Source organism: Equus caballus, chromosome 5, assembly GCF_041296265.1.
Source record: "Equus caballus isolate H_3958 breed thoroughbred chromosome 5, TB-T2T, whole genome shotgun sequence".
Lineage (NCBI taxonomy): Eukaryota > Metazoa > Chordata > Mammalia > Perissodactyla > Equidae > Equus > Equus caballus.
In genome coordinates this window covers 1,923,797-1,930,963 of record NC_091688.1, presented here as the reverse complement: position 1 = coordinate 1,930,963, position 7,167 = coordinate 1,923,797, and positions in this window count along the sequence as shown.

The window sequence follows — 7,167 nt, the reverse complement described above, 5'->3', positions numbered from 1 at the left end:
CAGTGACAAAGGCGGACGAAACCCCTGCCCTTATGGCGCTGGCAGTCTAGCGGAGAGTCAGACAGTAGACACAGAAACCAGCAAATAAAACAATCTCAGACAATAATAAAGTTATGAATCAAAAACAGAGTGAAGGGATAAAGACTGGTGCAGTGGGGGATTTTTCTCAGGAGGGGACATTTGAGATATGACTGGAATGAGAGAAAAAGTTATTCATGCCAAAATGGGGAAAGGGCATTCCAGGCAAAAGGAACAGCAAGTGCAAAGCCCTGAGGCAGGAAGGAGCTCGGAATGTTCAGAGGTGACAGAAGGAAGGCTGGTGTGGTGGAGAGGAGGTGAGAGCGGGACGGTTGTAGGGAACGAGAGAAGAGGGTCAGATCATATAAAACCTCTAAGCCAAGTTAAGAAGCTTGGGTTTTACTCTAATTCCCAGTAAGAAGTCTTTGGAAGGTTTTAAGCAGCGGGAGGGATGTGATCTGATTTGTGCTTTAAAACAATCACTCTGGCTTCTAGATGGAAGGGAGCCTGAGGCGGGAAGGGCGAGTGACGGGGAGGCCAGTAAGGAGGCTGGTGCAGCAGGCCAGGAGAGAGGTGAGACTTCTAGCCCCAGGGCATCAGGTGAGACGGGTGATGGGTTGGATTGGGCCCTGGGCCTTGCTGACAGATTAGATGTAGAAGGTGAGGAAGGGAGGAACCAAGGATGTTCTCTCGGTTTTTGGACAGAGCTGATGATGCTGTTGACTGAGATGGGGAAAAGTGGAGGCGGAACAGGTTGGGGTAAGCTACAGAAACCAAGAATTCCATTATGGACATGTTAAGTTTGAGATGCCTAGTAGACATCTGTTACGGGTTGACTTGTGTCTCCCCAAAAAGAGATGTTGAAATCCTAATCCCCAATACCTGTGAATGTGACCTTATTTGTAGAGAGGGTCTTAGCAGATGTAATAAGTTAAGATCAAATCATTTGGGTACCCCTAATCCAATATGATTAGTGGCCTTATAAGAAGAGGAAGATCTGGGACACAGAGAGGAGAACATCGTGTGAAGACACAGATACAGAAGGAAGACGGCCACGTGAAGACAGAGGTGGAGATGGGAGTGACGCTGCTACAAGCCAAGGAACGTCTGGGGCTACGAGAAGCTGGAAGCGGCCAGGCAGGATCTCCCCTCTGGGGGTTCAGAGGGGGTGTGGCCCTGCGACACCTTGATCTCGGACCTCTGGCCTCCAGAGCTGTGAGACGATACATTTCCGTTATTTTAAGCCACGTAGGCTGTGGGACATTGTTACAGCAGCCCTAGGAACCTGAACGTAGTGTCCACGTGGGCATTTGGATATGGAGGCCTGGAGCACGGGGAGGCTGGTTTTAAAGCCATAGGACTAGATGAGATTGCCCAGAGAGAGAGTGAGAGAGCGCCAGAGGGGAGCGCTCATGTGTTTCAAGGAGAGGAGAGTAGTCAATTGTGCCAAACACTGATGGTGGGTCCAGTCAGACTGGCTTTGGCCTTTGGATTTGATAAGAGGGAGGCTGCAAAAAAAAGAGGGGGGGAGGTTGTTGATGACCTTGGCAAGAGAGATGTTAGCAGGTGGTGAAGACAGAAGTCAAACTGGAGTGAGTGGAGGATAGAATATAGGTAAGGAAATGTAGAGTAATTACAGAGAACTGCTTTGAGACTTGCTATAAAATGACCAAAAAATGGGGCCTCACCTGGAAAGCGGGGTCAAGGGAAGGTGCTTTTTAAGGTGGGAAATAGTAAGGCGTATTTTTCTGTTAGTGGGTATGATCTAAGGAGAGACCCGTGATTCAGTAGGGAGAGGGGACGGAAGTCATGGAAGAGGTAACAGTGGGTGGGGCCCAGTACACAAATTGGGGAACTGGCCCCCGATAAGAACAGAGCCTCTTCCTCTGTTCTAACTGTGGGACGGCAGACGATATGAGGTCACGCAGATGGGTTGGCAGGTTTGGTGGGAAGATGAAGTAGATCTTACGTTTGCATTGCTTGGTATTTATTATATCAATAAAGTATGGGGCGGAATCACAGGGAGGGACCGTGCGAAGTTTCGAAGAGAGAGTCCTTTGAGAGGAAGGGAAGAGGGGCACCTCATGGGAGAGGAGAAGGTTTGCTGAGCAGAGTTGAGCGCTCAGCCGTCACTTACAGCGAGCCCAGTCAATAAGCAGGGCGTGTGACTTCTCCAGCGGTGCTCAGCTGCTTGGGTGCAGGTGAAGGGTAGGTGGCTCGCTGGGTTTAACTAGGGTTGGGGTTTTGCCAGATAAGTACTAGGGAGGAAAAGAGAGGCAAGGAAGATGAGAGTGTTTGTAGGAGAGAGATCACAGTAATGAACCACAGGGGTAAGCGGAGAAGTGTTCATAATTGTGGTGGACAACAAAACTTGTTCAGAAGATTAGGTCCCTATGAGAGCAAAGAATAGTCAGAACGGGGTCCTGAAGAAAGTTAATTGGCTGGATAAGAGGCATCAGTGACGGACATGCCTGAAAATGAGATTATTGGAGGGGCAGATATTGGTGAGGACAAGATTGAGGGGTGATCATGTGAGTGGTGGAGAAGACAGAAAAAAGGCGGCATGCGGGAGAGTCTAGCCCACTCGTATCAAAGATGCTGGAGTCTTGAAGGAGGAAGGAGGAGCGGGAGTGTGGAAGCACCTATGTAGACCCTGAGATACACGGGTGCAGGAGAGAAAAACAGCCTGCACAGTTTTCTGTAGGCAGGGCTGTCGGGAAGGCAGTGTCGTCAGGGGACAGCCAGGTGTCAGTAGAGAAAGGGCGTGAAGGGAATGCTCCCGGGAGGGTGTAAGGATGGAGCGGCACTGGCTGGTGGCAGACTGAGTTTCAAGGGCTACAGCGGAAAGGCTTCGGCGCGTGGGGAGCGGTGGGAGGGGAGGTCCAATATTAGCCGTACAGAGTGGCTTGGGGACTCCAGTCTATGGGATTACGGGTGATATGGGAGGTTAGGACTTGTGATGTGAGGGGTGATGGGGCGTGTCCTGACATTGCTATCAAGGAAGGTGGGTGTCGGTTAAAGCTACATACAGTCCAGAGTATCTGGCGGGCAAGTATGAGGACTCTACTGAAGAAAAGGATGAGTGAAATGAACCCTTATACGCCTGAGATGTCTCGTGCTGTGCCAGGCACATGGCATATTCACTGATTAAAACTGCATATATTTGATGCTCTGGTGACTGTTGTAGGAGGAGGCCATGACCCAGTGCACAGCATACCACAGGTGCTCAGAACCCTGTGAGTGATGATAATCTCTAAGTACCTTTGATTGCTTAATATGGAGATAGTTTGCACTGTGTCCCTTCTGATGGAGGTCATTCCTGTACTGGACTGTACTTGTGTCCTACCTTAATTGGAAAGAGGTGGACAGGAAGCAAAGGTGGGGATCAGGAAGGTGACCTGTTCAAGGTTGGAGCTGTAGGACATCCCTGCCCCCCAGCCCCTGCCCCAGACTAAAACCCTGCACCCTCATTCCAGGCCCTTCTCTGGAAGCTCAGAGCAGAAAGAGGAGCAGCTGCATCCTGCCCGCAGACTGAAAGACAGCCATTCCAGCCCCAGGCTTTCACTGTCCTTCCTTCTCTCCCTTAGCTGCTACTCCTCCAGAATAAACGGTTTCCATTTCTTTTGACTCCTATTTTTCTAGCCTTTCTGATCCCATTTGCCCTCCCTTTGTTTCATTGAGGCTGGGGCCACCATCTCTGTCTTTTCCTCCCCGGAATCTCCCACAAAACTCTTTCTCCCTGTCCCAACCCCTCCCCCAATACCAGTAGATGTGAGAGTCCAAAGCTTTTTTAAGAAGCCTCTAAAGTTCCCACTGATGTTATGCCCCAGTGTGCGAGGTGACCCGGCCTGGTCTCCGTGTGGCTGAGAGTGTCTCTTTGTGCTGGTTGATGAATAGCCGCCCTGTCCGTCCAGGACCTCAATGCCTGGAGGGTAACAGGAGAAGCCCCCTCCCCTCCTCAGCTCTGCACCTGCCGCTCTCAGCTTTCCTCAGGGGCCACAGGGCGCCAGCAGGGGGCTCGCCCGCTGTGCCTGGAGGAGCAGCACCAGGGAGCAGGTCCAGGAGTCCTTCCTGCCCTGTCCTCTCTGGACAGAATGGGGCCTGCTGAGGGGCTGCCCACACCCCACGGCCTGTCCTCCCCATCACCCCTGCCCCATCCCTGTCCATCTCATGTTACTTCCAGGGATTCGGCCTCTCAACAGAACAGTGAGCCTGCTCTGCTGGGATGCTCTGCGACTGAGGCTGTGAAACTCAGAACTCCCGGGGTGGGAAATATCTCACCTGGTTAGACATCTTCGCCTCTGCCTGTACACAGCGTCACTTTCTGAAGGGGACTCTATGATTTTCCTTTGTAACACATCTTTGTGTTTCAAGCTGCAAAATTCAATTCAGTTCAACAAATGTGTACGGAGTGCCTGTTTTATTGCTATTGTTATGTTGCTTCACAGATTATCTCATTAAAATATTTCATTATTCGTTTTGGACAGGAAACACACGCATATGGTACAACATCACAACTATTGGAGGGTAAGCCATGAGAAGTGAGTTTCTCTATCGACTGCTGTGCCCCACCCACTCAGATCCCCTTCCCAAGGGAAACTGCTGTTACAATGTCTTGTGGATTTTCCCATAGATACTCCACACATATGTAACTTCACTGAATCTTCATGACAGCCTTCTCTACTGGGTACTGTGAATGCCATTTGGAAGATGAGGGAACTGTGGCTCAGAAAGGCAAAGTGACGTGCACAGAGTGTGTGTGCTAGTAACAGTGGCAATTCCCATTGAGGTATGTGTGAGTGCAAAGCCCACACAGTTTCTGCTGCACCACGTTCCCAATCTGCTACTCAATCATTTCCTTCCCGGAACTGCCACCACGGCGCTCACTCAGCAGGGTTGCCCGGCTGTGAGGGGCCCTGTCCTAGGTGCTGAAGGCTGTCGTAGAGGCAGGTGATGGCTTCACCCCTACCCTCATGGGGCTCACCCATGATCTGGGGAGGCCACAAATACCTGAAGTCTAGTAGAGAGATGGCAGGGAGCCACAAACTCTGCTCGGCCACGGAATTTGTATGTGGTACTAGGCAGGTCACTTCTCTTTCTGACTCTCAGTTTCCCCATCTGTCTGATGGAGATAAACTTAACTCAAAGGGCTGTTGTGAGAATCTAGGGATCACAAATGCAGAAGTGCTTGGAAACCATACAATCCCAGCACATGGAAAGGAGTCTAGGCCAGTCATATGGACAGTTTCCCCATGTGAGGACCAGGGGTCACTAAAAGACCAAGTAAACAGAGTTGTACAAACCGCTGGGAAGTGGTACATTGAAGCAAGGACGTCATCATCTATGCTCTTTATTTTAGGGTTGTTTTTGGCAGGCAGAGTTGGTCTGGTGCAACAGTGACTAGAAGCAAAATGGGGGTAGGGTGTGGGGTTGGCCTAGGATGAGAGAGAGCAACATACAAGTGAACCTCTTTCAAAACATTAGCCTGTAGGGGACGGCCCCGTGGCCGAGCGGTTAAGCACGTGTGCTCCGCTGCGGCAGTCCATGGTTTCGCTGGTTTGGACCCTGGGTGCAGACACAGACCACTCATCAGGCCACCCTGAGGCGGTGTCCCACGTGCCATAACTACAAGGACCCACAACTAAAAAAAAAAAAAATGCAACTATGTACTGGGGGAATTTTGGGAGGAAAAGCAGAAAGAAAAAAAAAAGAAAATTGGCCACAGTTGTTAGCTCAGGTGCCAATCTTGAAAAAAAGAAAGAAAAAAAACATTAGCCTGTAGGTCCTGGGCCTTCCCAGGCCCACCTCCCTCGCTGCCCAGCGGTGTTTCCTGGGCTTCTAAAGCCAGTTCCCAGCAGCTCAAGGGCCTGTCTACAAGTTCCTTGTGCCCAGAACTCTTCCCTGCCCCTCCCCATCCCATCTTCACTGAGCCTCGTCATTTCATCCTTTAGGCTTCCACTTAGATCTCATTTCCTCAGAGAAGCCTTTCTGGGCTCCCCAGAGTAGACTAAGAGCCCCTGTTATGCACGCGCACACACACACACACACATACACAAACCCCTTGCACCCAGTGTCTCCTGATTACCTTATATCACACCAATCAGTGCCTGTCTTGTCCACCAGACTGTCTGCTCCAGGGCAGTGGGCACCAAGTCCACCGGGTCACCTGTGTATCCCCAGCGCCCAGCACCGAGCCTGGCATTAAGACATGCTAAATCATTTGTTGAATTAATTGCTGAAGTCCGTCACTCCTGCCTCTGGGTTCAAAACTTGCCTATATCACACCTCTCATACAGCTGTAATTCTATTTTTTTTACATGACTGTCTCATCTGAATCTTTTCCCTTTGTATTCCTGGTGCCTAGCCCACGTCATGGCACAGGAGTGGTCCTGCATATCACTTCCTGCATGAAGGAATGAATGAGTGGGCATTTCCTTTGCAGACACTTAATGAGCTGTCTTCCGAAGTGGGCCTAGGGAAGGCCCAGGAAATGAGGAGCAAGGTTAGGCTGGGGCTGATGAGGCTGGAGAGAGAAAGCAAAGAGCTTTAGTGTCATCGCGTCTTTGTCATTGCTGCTGTGTGGAGGGCAGGAGATGGCCCCAAGGGAGCGGCCTTGGTCACGAAAGGGATCCTCTCTGACTGAGGTGGGCTTGGCTCAGGTGACTGACCCCAGCTGCCCTCATCTTCCTTTTTCTTGGGGAGGGGGTGGGTGAAACGAGAGAGGGAGGAGACACTCTGAGATCTCCAGCCTCTGGGCTTCCTTTTCCAGATTCTTCGTCCCCAAGACACCAGCCAGAACTGGGAGGAGACGGGGGTCAGGCCGGGGCGGGCGGCAGGGGAGGGAGGCGCAGCCAGCCGGCTAGTGTCCTCCGGTGTTTGGAGCCAAGGCCCCAGGCTCTCGGCCCCTGCAAAGCAAGGCGAGCCGGAGCTGTGAGGTGAATGCAAAGAACCGGGCGAGCTCCCAGCCGGGCGCCGCCGACGGCGTCCTCAGCCACAGCCCAATGAGAGGAGAGCAGATAATTTATTCTCTAATCCCGGTTCGGGCGCCGGGCGCTGGCGAGTGGCGGGGGCTGGGGAGTGGGTCTCCTCTTCTTCTCTCCCCCTCCCGCCGGCCGCCCCCTCCCCGCCTCTGCGGGCTCCCGGCGCGCA